The sequence below is a fragment of the Schistocerca gregaria genome, chromosome 7 (genome assembly GCF_023897955.1).
Source record: "Schistocerca gregaria isolate iqSchGreg1 chromosome 7, iqSchGreg1.2, whole genome shotgun sequence".
Lineage (NCBI taxonomy): Eukaryota > Metazoa > Arthropoda > Insecta > Orthoptera > Acrididae > Schistocerca > Schistocerca gregaria.
The window spans coordinates 376138565-376151995 of NC_064926.1; the positions used below are offsets into that span (position 1 = coordinate 376138565).

Below are 13431 nucleotides of genomic sequence, written 5' to 3' on the forward strand. Positions count from 1 at the left end.
CTCACCAAGTGCTGGTCAAAGCGTAATCATAGCTTTGTCGATGTAGTCCTTTCCGCAGAAAACTGTATATCCGAGTTTGAGGCCCAGCTCAACCAACCGCAATGAAGAACCTTTGAGCTGGGACACAGGAAAACTAAGCAAAGCGCGACATTTCGTTCAAATGCTAGAGTGCCATTGAGTCTCAAGATCAAAGGCTGTCTGTTTTTGACAGCTATTACGCAAACCCGTGTGCTGTAAAGTGTGTAATTACTACGTAACTACCGTGTGACACTGCTATAACAGTCGCTAAACATTATCCACCTCCTTATTACTTGGGAATTGTTGTAAAGTATGTCCTCCAAAAGCGTGGCAGTTCGTTATGGACAACGTATTATTTCAACTTCGCAAATAATTGCCGATTTGCTTACCTAGGTAATATTCATTTCTTTGTTATCTCCATTAACAATCCTGCAGAACCAACGAAAATTGTTAGCACTACAGAAATTCTGAAATGTCTAAGTGAGGGGAGAAGCTGTGGCTGGCATTATAATAACAAAATTGCAGTAAGAGTTCATGCAACCTACGTGTACTACAGAAATTAAATCTACATCTAAATATATTCTCCAAAATCCATGGCAGCAGGCCTAAGGTCCTTTATTCGCAATTCCTGTTCTTGATCCACTAATGCATTTAGGATTGAGAAATGACTCTCAACTCTATTAACATTTTCGGCGGCTTCTAGAGCAAGGCAACTAGTCTTAGAATAGAAGGAATTTATCGTAATGAAATTTTTGATTTGTTACATCTACAGACACTTACGAGAAATAGGTCAGACATGATGCTCTACAAAAAGACTGTCAGGCACGATCCAAGCAATGAACCGACATTACACGGTGGAGTACGGGAATTCAATTACAGACCTATTACATTTCGTGGCCAATATGCCCCTGTAAGTTCCGTCAAAGTTAAGAGGGACCCTGCTCTATTGCTGGCTATAGAACTACACCGCATAATGAGCAAAACGCGGCTTTGCATATGCAACACTCAAGCGAAATACATAACATGAAGTACGTGAAGCATACCGGAAAAGATGGAAAAAAAGCGAAGCAAAATGAGCGTTATGACAAAAAAAGTATGTGTGCTCTCTTGTACGTGGTGGGTAGAATCTTGTAGCACAGTGCAAAAAACTGTGCATCTTCGACTTTGGAGAGGCAAAATCTGATGCTGTTTTCCTAGTCTGCAGACGATTATCAAGGCATTTTCTCTTCAGCAATCAACTCTAAAGTTGCGACAAACTATCGGTTACAGATGAGATTTTCTTAAAACATATTTCTACACACACAGTAATGAAAGCAATCATGAGAATCTCTTCTGAGACAGTAATTAACGACGGAGCGAATCTGCTTATGACTGGATAGTTCTTGATATTATTAATCCAGTTCTGGGAGACACCTTCAATCTCGCTTTTGTCATCAATTTCTCTCATATCCTACTGAATGAGAGCTAAACTTAATTCAACAAGCACCAAAAAATTATCACCTAAAATCACCGGCGACTATAGATTGATAAGCAAATTACGTGCAGTATCTAAAGCCTCGGAGCATGTAGTTCACGAACAGCATATTGACAAGCTTCACGATAAATATAAATCAGAAATCCGAAAAGAACAGGGCACGTCAGTCGCATGTGGAAGTGAATGACGACGTCGGATATGCCTTGGTGTTGCTTTCTTCATGACAATGAAACATCTGAATTTCTCAAAAATTTAATACTGTTGCCTGCCGGGGTGGCCGAGCGGTTCTAGACGCTACAGTCTGGAACCGCGCGAGCTGAGAGCCATTTGAACCATTTTTAATACTGTTGTTCAGCACCTACCTCAAAACCTGATATCATTGTACTCGTTTTGCGAGTTGCGGAAGTTATTACAAGAACATGTACTCACAAGAGCCCTTGGTTCACTGTTTTTCTGACTGTACATCTACATTCTCGTAACTACTACTTTTATGGTGACGATTCCCAGTTGTATCGAATGGCCAACTGTAAGAACATTGCTACAGCTGTATCAGGTACGAATGGCGATCATACAGCGTCACGATGGGCACGAAACATAGATCTTAGTCTACATTCTAAGAAGCTACAGGTCATCATCAAATCATACTTAAAAGTTGATCAGTAGACATTTTTGTAAAACAGTTACCCCAGTATTAAATGTTGATGGGAACCATTTAAGCATCTAAACTGGGAAGAAAAACATGCAAGAAATCTCTCTCTTGCCTATGTGCAATCCAAAAATTTGGAAAAATATTTCCGTCTCAAATAAAATAAAATAAAATTAGGACAACCTTTAGTGTTGTGGTGTAGTTCGACGCGGCAAAAAGGAGCGAAACCTCCAGACGACTAGAGCAAACCATGAATTCCTGCGTAAGGTATCTGTGTAACATTTGGTTGTTTCATTACGTCATTCATTCTTAAGCTGTTACGGTGGGTGTTACTGGGTGGGTGACGTAGCTCTCAGACGCTCCGTTGTCTTCATCGGTTTCTTAGTCACTGGTATTTATCAATACCAGAACTTGCATAACTGTAGAACCAGATAGACATGTCCGTCACCCTACCTACACCTACATATAACATCAAGTAACCTGCTTGTGATCCAAATCCATTCTGCATTGAAAAGGAGATTAAAACTTTATTTGTTATCATTGTCGTAGCTTGACACTTCATAAATCTCCGCCTGATTTCGAAATTACTGGCTATGCGAAACAGAGGTGATTGTGTTGTGTGCCTGATCGTGCCCTGTCATATCGCGCCAGGTGCTGGGCATATGTGACAGTGGTGAATGCGGTCTGGTAACATTAGTTCTCCTCTACACATGGATACGTCCATCGTATTGCTGTACGTCGGTGCCTCTACACAAGGACGCGTCTATCACTATGTTGTACGCAGAACCGGGACTCATCTGAAAATAGGACACGGTACCACTCTTGTGAAATGTTGTCATTGGGCGCACCGAGTCGATGCCCCTCTCTCTGCTGCCGCTTCGAGGAAAACAGCAACAATGATCGCTGTGCCAAAAGTTTATGGTTCTTCAAACGTCGTCGATCTGTCCCTGTGGAGACTTCTCTTGTTGCAAACCAGCTCATTTCTTGGCCCCAGATAGAAGGCGTGGCTGTACTGCCCTGCACGACTGAGAGAATTATATTGCTGCCCTCTCTGTCGCTAGTCGCTTGGGGCCGTCGAAATCCTGCACGGTGTTGTCGTAGAATTCCAACCAACGCGAGCGGCAATTTCCTGGAACGTTAAACTGCAGCATGGTGTGCCACGATCCTACCGCTTTGTTTCAGAAATATTCCTCACACTCAATAAACAATCAGATGCAACGAGAAACTCACTGTGTTACCCTTTCCTATGTACATACTGTACATGGCGTTATTTGTATCTGCTTTGCACAGGTGCATTGGAATCCTTATCATTTGCATGCAGATCATGTTTGTTGTACTCTACCTTCATGGTAATGTAATTTTAAAGATCCGCTGTTTAAGCGGAGAACTGCATTCCAGATGACCATACACTTCTTAAGATAATTCAAATGTAGGACGCAACAAAATGGTAACCACAAATGTCAACATTCAGTAAGTTCACGATACCGTATTGGGCGATCAACGATTAAAGATTCATCGTGACACCATAATCAAATAAAATGTCGAGTGACGAGGGCCTCCCGTCGGGTAGACCGTTCGCCTGGTGCAAGTCTTTCGATTTGACGCCACTTCGGCGACTTGCGCGTCGATGGGGATGAAATGATGATGATTAGGACAACACAACACCCAGTCCCTGAGCGGAGAAAATCTCCGACCCATCCGGGAATCGAACCCGGGCGCTTTGGATTGACAGTCTGTCGCGCTGACCACTCAGCTACCGGGTGCGGACCACCGTAATCAAATCAATGAAGACGAGTGCGGTGGATTTCGACCAAAAGAAAATGGTATGCATGATGGGTGGCGTACGAATACTTATTGAATGTTGACCAAAAGCAAGAACTAAAAGAATAAGTCATGGGAATTGTCTACTTTTAAGTGGCTACATATTGTCTCGAAGGATTCTACCAACTACTATAAATATGCCATCTTCCTACCCTAAAACTAGCGGCTCACCCCGGCTTTGCACGAGTAGCAATAAATACCTACGGCCATGTGTAACGTTCCTCGTCAATCAGTCTACCAATCAGTGGAAACCTTATCAAAACCCCTGCAGTTATTCCTGTAACACAAACAAACAAGCAAACGCAGCGAGGGTCTTTAACTCATCATAATTCAACCAATTTGCACGAAACATTTGTAAATTCCTCCCCCCATGAACCATGGACCTTGCCGTTGGTGGGGAGGCTTGCGTGCCTCAGCGATACAGATAGCCGTACCGTAGGTGCAACCACAATGGAGGGGTATCTGTTGAGAGGCCAGACAAACGTGTGGTTCCTGAAGAGGGGCAGCAGCCTTTTCGGTAGTTGCAGGGGCAACAGTCTGGATGATTGACTGATCTGGCCCTGTAACAATAACCAAAACGCTCTTGCTGTGCTGGTTCTGCGAACGGCTGAAAGCAAGGGGAAACTACGGCCGTAATTTTTCCAGAGAGCATGCAGCTTTACTGTATGATTAAATGATGATGGCGTCCTCTTGGTTAAAATATTCCGGAGGTAAAATATTCCCCCATTTGGATCTCCGGGCGAGGACTACTCAAGAGGCTGTCGTTATCAGGAGAAAGAAAACTGGCGTTCTACGGATCGGAGCATGGAATGTCAGATCCCTCAATCGGGCAGGTAGGTTTGAAAATTTAAAAAGGGAAATGGATAGGTTAAAGTTAGATATAGTGGGAATTAGTGAAGTTCGGTGGCAGGAGGAACAAGACTTTTGGTCAGGTGAATACAGGGTTATAAACACAAAATCAAATGGGGGTAATGCAGGAGTAGGTTTAATAATGAATAGGGAAATAGGAGTGCGGGTAAGCTACTACAAACAGCATAGTGAACGCATTATTGTGGCCAAGATAGATACGAAGCCCACACCTACTACAGTAGTACAAGTTTATATGCCAACTGGCTCTGCAGATGACGAAGAAATTGAAGAAATGTATGATCAAATAAAAGAAATTATTCAGATAGTGAAGGGTGACGAAAATTTAATAGTCATGGGTGACTGGAATTCAGTAGTAGGAAAAGGGAGAGGAGGAAACGTAGTAGGTGAATGTGGACTGGGGCAAAGAAATGAAGGAAGAAGCCGCGTGGTAGAATTTTGCACAGAGCACAACTTAATCATAGCTAACACTTGGTTCAAGAATCATAAAAGAAGGCTGTATACACGGAAGAAGACTGGAGATACTGACAGGTTTCAGATAGATTATATAATGGTAAGACACAGATTAAGGAACCAGATTTTAAATTGTAAGGCATTTCCAGGGGTAGATGTGGACTCTGACCACAATGTGTTGCTTATGACCTGTAGATTAAAACTGAAGAAACTCCAAAAAGGTGGGAATTTAAGGATATGGAATCTGGATAAACTAAAGGAACCAGAGGTTGTACAGAGTTTCAGGGAGAGCATAAGGGAGCAATTGACCGAATTGGGGGAAAGAAATACAGTAGAAGAAGAATGGGTAGCTTTGAGGGATGAAGTAGTGAAGGCAGCAGAGGATCAAGTAGGTAAAAAGACGAGGGCTAGTAGAAATCCTTGGGTAACAGAAGAAATATTGAATTTAATTGATGAAAGGAGAAAATATAAAAATGCAGTAAATGAAGCAGGCAAAAAGGAATACAGACGCCTCAAAAATGGGATCGACAGGGAATGCAAAATGGCTAAGCAGGCATGGCTAGAGGACAAATGTAAAGATGTAGAGGCTTATCTCACTAGGGGTAAGATAGATACTGCCTACAGGAAAATTAAAGAGACCTTTAGAGATAAGAGAATCACTTATATGAACATCAAGAGCTCTGATGGAAACCCAGTTCTAAGCAAAGAAGGGAAAGCAGAAAGGTGGAAGGAGTATATAGAGGGTCTATACAAGGGCGATGTACTTGAGGACAATATTATTGAAATGGAAAAGGATGTAGATGGAGATGAAATGGGAGATACGATACTGTGTGAAGAGTTTGACAGAGGTTTGAAAGACCTGAGTCGAAACAAGGCCCCCGGAGTAGACAACATTCCACTAGAACTACTGACGGCCTTGGGAGAGCCAATCCTGACAAAACTCTACCATCTGATGAGCAAGATGTATGAGACAGGCGAAATACCCTCAGACTTCAAGAAGAATATAATAATTCCAATCCCAAAGAAAGCAGGTGTTGACAGATGTGAAAATTACCGAACTATCAGTTTAATAAGTCACAGCTGCAAAATACTAACGCGAATTCTTTACAGACGAATGGAAAAACTAGTAGAAGCCGACCTCGGGGAAGATCAGTTTGGATTCCGTAGAAATGTTCGCAATACTGACCCTACGACGTATCTTAGAAGCTAGATTAAGGAAGGGAAAACCTACGTTTCTAGCATTTGTAGACTTGGAGAAAGCTTTTGACAATGTTGACTGGAATACTCTCTTTCAAATTCTGAAGGTGGTAGAGGTAAAAAACATGGAGCGAAAGGCTATTTACAATTGGTACAGAAACCACATGGCAGTTATTAGAGTCGAGGTACATGAAAGGGAGGCAGGGGTTGGGTAGGGAGTGAGACAGGGTTTTAGTCTCTCCCCGATGTTATTCAATTTGTATATTGAGCAAGCAGTGAAGGAAACAAAAGAAAAATTCGTAGTAGGTATTAAAATCCATGGAGAAGAAATAAAAACTTTAAGGTTCGCCGATGACATCGTAATTCTGTCAGAGACAGCAAAGGACTTGGAAGAGCAGTTGAACGGAATGGATAGTGTCTTGAAAGAAGGATACAAGATGAACATCAAAAAAAGCAAAACGAGGATAATGGAATGCAGTCGAATTAAGTCGGGTGATGCTGAGAGAATTAGTTTAGGAAATGAGACACTTAAAGTAGTAAAGGAGTTTTGGTATTAGGGGAGCAAAATAACTGATGATGGTCGAAGTAGAGAGGATATAAAATGTAGACTGGCAATGGCAAGGAAAGCGTTTATGAAGAAGAGAAATTTGTTAACATCGAGTATAGATTTAAGTGTCAGAAAGTCATTTCTGAAAGTATTTGTATGAAAGTGAATCATGGACGATAAATAGTTTGGACAAGAAGAGAATAGAAGCTTTGGAAATGTGGTGCTACAGAAGAAAGCTGAAGATTAGATGGGTAGTTCATATAACTAATGAGGAAGTATTGAATCGGATTGGGGAGAAGAGAAGTTTGTGGCAAAACTTAACTAGAAGAAGGGATCGGTTGGTAGAACATGTTCTGAGGCATCAAGGGATCACCAATTTAGTATTGGAGGGCAGCGTGGAGGGTAAAAGTCGTAGAGGGAGACCAAGAGATGACTACACTACGCAGATTCAGAAGGACGTAGGTTGCAGTAGGTACTGGGAGACGAAGAAGCTTGCACAGGATAGAGTAGCATGGAGAGCTGCATCAAACCAGTCTCAGGACTGAAGACCATAACAACAACACATTTGTAAATTATAGATACTAACTTTCCTCTTGAATCAGATTATCTATGAGTGAAAACTGTATCAAAATACAGTACTTCCTGAGATTAGTCTTCACATACAGAAAAAGAACGCGGCGGGGGACTTCAGTTTATAATACTGTATGTATAGACGCAGAGATTTTGATCAAGCTTCGCTGCTCTCTGGAGTTGCTGAGCTGTTGCTCTCTGCTGCTTTTCCTCCCAGGTACCGCCTCCACTGCAGCTGGCTGGGCCGTAGCTGCCATGAGATGTCACTCTAAAAGCGAATTAAATACGGAACAGATAACAATAAATGTATTACAACTCATCATTATTGTAATTATAATAGTGTTCATAAACCTTCCTTGTGAATCAGTCTGTCTATTAGCAAAAAGCGTATAAAAATGTCTACAGTAGTTTGTGAGATTGTTCTTTACATTCAGACATAAAAACGCGGCAGAGAATTTATAATACTCGCATTTATAGATACAACTCCACCCACGTTTACACGCATTGTGCGTCTCACAAGGGTGACCTCTACAGGTCGCTGTCTGCCAAAGTCGAAACTTATGTAGACGAAAGAAGGATGAAAATCAAGGGCACCAATTTTGCCTTGGATGCCAATACCCAATAATTCCCGAGAAAATGACAGAGTTTCGACATCACTTCATCAATCGGCACACAGTGAAAAAACCAAGTGATTTGTTGTTCAGTGGCTAAGAGCGCAGTTTTGAATGTTTGGCCCCATGTACAGATCCAATCTGATATAGGCCTCTGATTTATTTATTTATTCGTGGAAGTATTCATATTAACATTTTTGTGACATAATGAAATGCAATGTAATTATTGACAAGAGAAATAAGCATTTCAAATCTTACTAAAATAAATTTTACCTTCACTAATAGTAATTGAGAATGAAAAAGAAATAGATTTTCATTAAAAGTGATTCCACCAAAGTATATGCCGTTTTGTCAACTCTGCGACTTATGCATTTACCGATAGATGAGTAACTACATTCTCCACTTACAGGAGTGCGCTATTCTCATTATACAGCAAAGGGAAATCTCTTGAAGACTAAAAATAAAAATAAAAACATAACTTGAAATACTAAAATTGATATGTTTTCATTTTCACTTTCTGCTAATAATACGTACAAGATTTGTGATGACAAAACCTATTTTAATAAGATTTAAAATTTTTATTTCTTTCAGCCATAATTCCATTGTATTTCGTGACGTTTCACAATAAAATTCAGTTGTTAGTTATACCTTTAGGAAATTTATTTCGCTTTACCAGCTTCAGCAGATTAATCTGTCATCTTCAGAAACTTAATATTGCTTTAACAGATGTCAATATCTTATTCACAAGAGCATAATGCCTGACTTACTCGAGAATATAGATATAGCATGTGATAATTACACACAAAGACTGATAATTTACGGTAAATGAGTCCAACGGAGAGCAGCGCGCTTCGTTACAGGATCATTTAGTAATTGCGAAAGCGTTACGGAGATGATAGATAAACTCCAGTGGAAGACTCTGCAGGAGAGACGCTCAGTAGCTCGGTACGGGCTTTTGTTAAAGTTTCGAGAACATACCTTCACCGAAGAGTCAAGCAGTATATTGCTCCCTCCTACGTATATCTCGCGAAGAGACCATGAGGATAAAATCAGAGAGATTAGAGCACACACAGAAGCATACCGACAATCCTTCTTTCCACGTACAATACGAGACTGGAATAGAAGGGAGAACCGATAGAGGTACTCAGGGTACCCTCCGCCACACACCGTCAGGTGGCTTGCGGAGTACGGATGTAGATGTAGATTGTCAATCTGTAGCGCAACTGACAACTGAATTTTACTCTGAAATATACACCGTAGTTGCTGAGAAAATAACAGCTACTAATAAAATTATAATTTTTACTACATCACAAAAATACTGACATCACACATTTCCACGAAAAGGAAATTTTTTTAAAAAAACGTAAGATTGAATTTGAACACGGGACGCTAAAATCCAAAACAGTGCTCTTAACCACTACGGTATAAACTCAGTTGGATACATTGGCGCAACAGCGGACTGATGAAGTAGCGTCATAGCTTTGATCGTCATTTTCTCGAAACTACTGAGTGCTGGCACCTTTATTTTTATCCTTCCTTTACGCTGCGGAGTCCCAACTACGCCAAAGAGTGACTTATGGGTGGTTCCCTCGGTCGAAGGCTGTCCAATTATTGTTTTGCTGTTCTTGCATTTATCCAAACTTAAGATTAACTTACAATCAATTGTGCAGCAAGTTAGTTAATTTTTGGTTTCGTGTACCGAGCAAAATGACAAAGAGATACTGGTCTTACGTTCGGGAGGAGTTGGAATTCAAATTTCTGTGCAGCCATCAATGTTTAGGTTTTCCACGGAAATAGCGGGATGATTGATTTTCTTAAGCAGTACATCCCATCCTGTAACGTTTATTATATTTATAACCCTCTCCTATGTTGTGCCTTGCCTTGGAGTTGAACTTAAATCGGAATTTATAACGCGGTCTAATGCATTTACAATAGCTATGAAATGTGTGCTGTCTGAAGTTAATTACGTATTTCAAATAACAGTGTTCAAAAACACGAGCACTTGCACGTTCGAGTATCATCTAACAGCAACGATGTCATTTAACAAAAAAGCATTACACTGTAATGTAATTACTTCCAAAACAAAATTTCAGAATAATATTTTGTTTGAGCAACAAATTTTAAATTAACCTGGAAAAAAGCATTTGTCACATTAAAACGTATCTCTTCCAGGAATGTGTGGCATTTTCACTATTGCGACACCTAATAGTGTGTCTCTGTAGCCTGTAAAGACTGCAAATTCAAAACATCTGGTGTTAAGTCCTCGGTAGGTTCTGGGATTTTTTTCTGTCACTTAACGCTGAATCCTCCTCTGACAGTCGTTTGTGCTGCGTATGTGAAGAACGCAAAGTTCCGCAGAGGATAGGAAGGAGTTCACTTTAAACCGTAAATTATAACCGACTTCGTAAATCTGTTCAAAGGTCAGAGGAAGTCGAGGGCATACGGCCTCCAGCAGCACAATCACCGGCTCACTGCGGCAATGTTCAAGTAAACCTTTGGGTTGAGGACTGCTTTACCTTTTATAGGTAACACTAAGTTAATTATTCTCCGCGTTGTTGTGTGCGAGGGGCGTTTGAAAAGTCCGTGCAAAGTCCGAGAGACGGAACCACCAGCGCGTATCGAGGTCATATTTAGTTAGTAGCATCTTTGGAAAGAACACACACCAAGTTTCAGCCATATTGGTCTATTTCTTTGTGTTTGGCAATCGTGTGAATCAAGGAAGTCGAGTGATTGTCAAAAAATGGACATAAAAGAATTTCGTGTGGTGATTAAACATTACTTTATGAAAGTCAAAACGCCTCGGGAGACTAAAGAGAAGCTTGATAAACATTACAGTGAATCTGCAACTTCGATTAGAACAGTTTATAAGTGGTTTCAAAATTTTCGGAGTGGCCATATGGGCACAAGTGTTGCTGAACGTTCTGGACGCCCTGTGGAGGTTACGACTCCAGAAATCATTGATAAAGTCCATGATATGGTGATGGATAGAAGAGTTAAGGTGCGTGAGATTGCTAGTGCTGTGGGCATCTCGAATGACTGGGTAAATAACATTTTGCATAAACATTTGGACTTCAGAAAGCTATCCGCAAGATGGGTTCCGCGATTGCTCACTCTTGACCAAAAACGGAATGGTGTGAAGTGTCGCTAGGATGGTTTGTAGCTGCTCAGGAAGAATCCGCAGAACTTTAAGCATCGTCACTGTGGATAAAACATGGATACGGTACTATACTCTTGAGACCAAACAAAAATCTAAACAATGGGTTACCAAGGGATAATCTACACTCAAAAAAGGCGAAGACCATTCCTTCGGCCGGAAAGGTTATAGCTACTGTCTTTTCGGATTCGCAAAGGATAATACACATCGACTATCTGGAAAAGGGTAAAACTGTTACAGGTGCATATTATTCATCGTTATTGGAAGTTTGAAAACCGAGATGCAAGAAAAACGCCGGCTATTGGACCGCAAAAAGTCCTTTTCCACCACGACAATGCACCAGCACACACCTCAACAATTGTGGTCGCATAATTAATGGAAATATTATTCCAACTCGTTTCACTTCCCCCCTATTCTGCAGACTTGGCTCAATCAGGCTACTACTTGTTCCCCAATTTGAGAAATGGCTTGCGGGACAAAGATTTTATTCGAACGAGGAGGTGATTGCAGCAACTAATATCTATTTTGCAGATTTCTGCAATTCCTATTATTCGGGAGGGATCAACAAATTAGAAGAGCGTTGGACGAAGTGTATATGTCTAAAAGGAGGCTACGTCGAAATATGAAAAAGGTTTACCCCAAACACGTAAGTAGTTTTTATTTTTGCACGGACTTTTCAAACGCCCCTCCTACATCTTTACGTTGCACAATATGCGGTTCAAAGATCCGAAATGTTTACCATCGATCTCCGTCCTTCTGTCGTGAGGCAACTAACAACACTCCTTTCTCTTTTCAATATCTGAACAACGTTCTTACACAAATACACTACGTTGTATTGTGACCAACACGTGCAGCAATCGGTCTATACGCCCGTTCAGTTTCCAGCAGGTCCATAATGTAACCATCTCCAAATGTCTGAAATTGTTCATCAGTAATGCGTTCTAGTCAGCGGGACATGCCTGTACTCTAGAATGAATGTTGCACACACAGTTCATCTCTAAACTCATTTCAACTACTGCCTGTGGAGTCCAAACAGAGAGCGTGCAGACAAGCCTCCATAACGCAATCTGATCGCCGAAGACCCTGACAAATCAATTATTAGCACTACAACCTTGGCGTATGAAACGAGCGACGTGGCACAGCGGGTAGCACACTGGACTCGCATTCGGGAGGACGACTGTTGAAACCCGAGTCCGGCCATCCTGATTTAGGTTTTCCGTGATTTCCCTACATCGCTTCATCCAAATGCCGGGATGGTTCCTTTCAAAGGGCACGGCCGACTTCCTTCTCCATCCTTCCCTTACCTGATGAGACCGATGATCTCCCTGTTTGGTCCCCTACACCAAATCAACCAACGAACCTCAGTATGCACTGAGTACACTGGTACCACCGAACACAACCCTTGAGCGTGTTTCATTTTTTATGACGTCGTATTTATTGTGATAAGATAAAAAATAACACACTATTACCTGTAATATACTCTAAGAGAAGAAAAGACGTACCACGAGGGAATTATCCGAATGGAACGAAAATCGGCACTTGTGAAGTATATCTATACAGGGTGTTACAAAAAGGTACGGCCAAACTTTCAGGAAACATTCCTCACACACAAAGAAAGAAAATATGTTATGTGGACCTGTGTCCTGAAACGATTACTTTGCGTGTTAGAGCTCATTTTATTACTTATCTTCAAATCACATTAATCATGGAATGGAAACACACAGCAACAGAACATACCAGCGTCACTTCAAACAGTTTGTTACAGGAAATGTTCAAAAGTCCTCCGTTAGCGAGGATACATGCATCCACCCTCCGTCGCATGGAATCCCTGATGTGCTCATGCAGCCCTGGAGAGTGGCGTATTTTATCACAGCCGTCCACAATACGAGGACGAAGAGTCTCTACATTTGGTACCGGGGTTGCGTAGACAAGAGCTTTCAAATGCCCCCATAAATGAAAGTCAAGAGGGTTGAGGTCAGGAGAGCGTGGAGGCCATGGAATTGGTCCGCCTCTACCAATCCATCGGTCACCGAATCTGTTGTTGTGAAGCGTACGAACACTTCGACTGAAATG

At 41.4% G+C, this 13431-nt stretch overlaps 1 long non-coding RNA gene across 1 annotated transcript in view; it reads left to right on the plus strand.

Annotated features, from left to right (window-relative positions):
* LOC126282163 (uncharacterized) overlaps nucleotides 1-13431 on the plus strand; it is an 815713-nt gene that overhangs the window by 531387 nt on the left and 270895 nt on the right. The gene's annotated exons all lie outside the window — the stretch shown is intronic.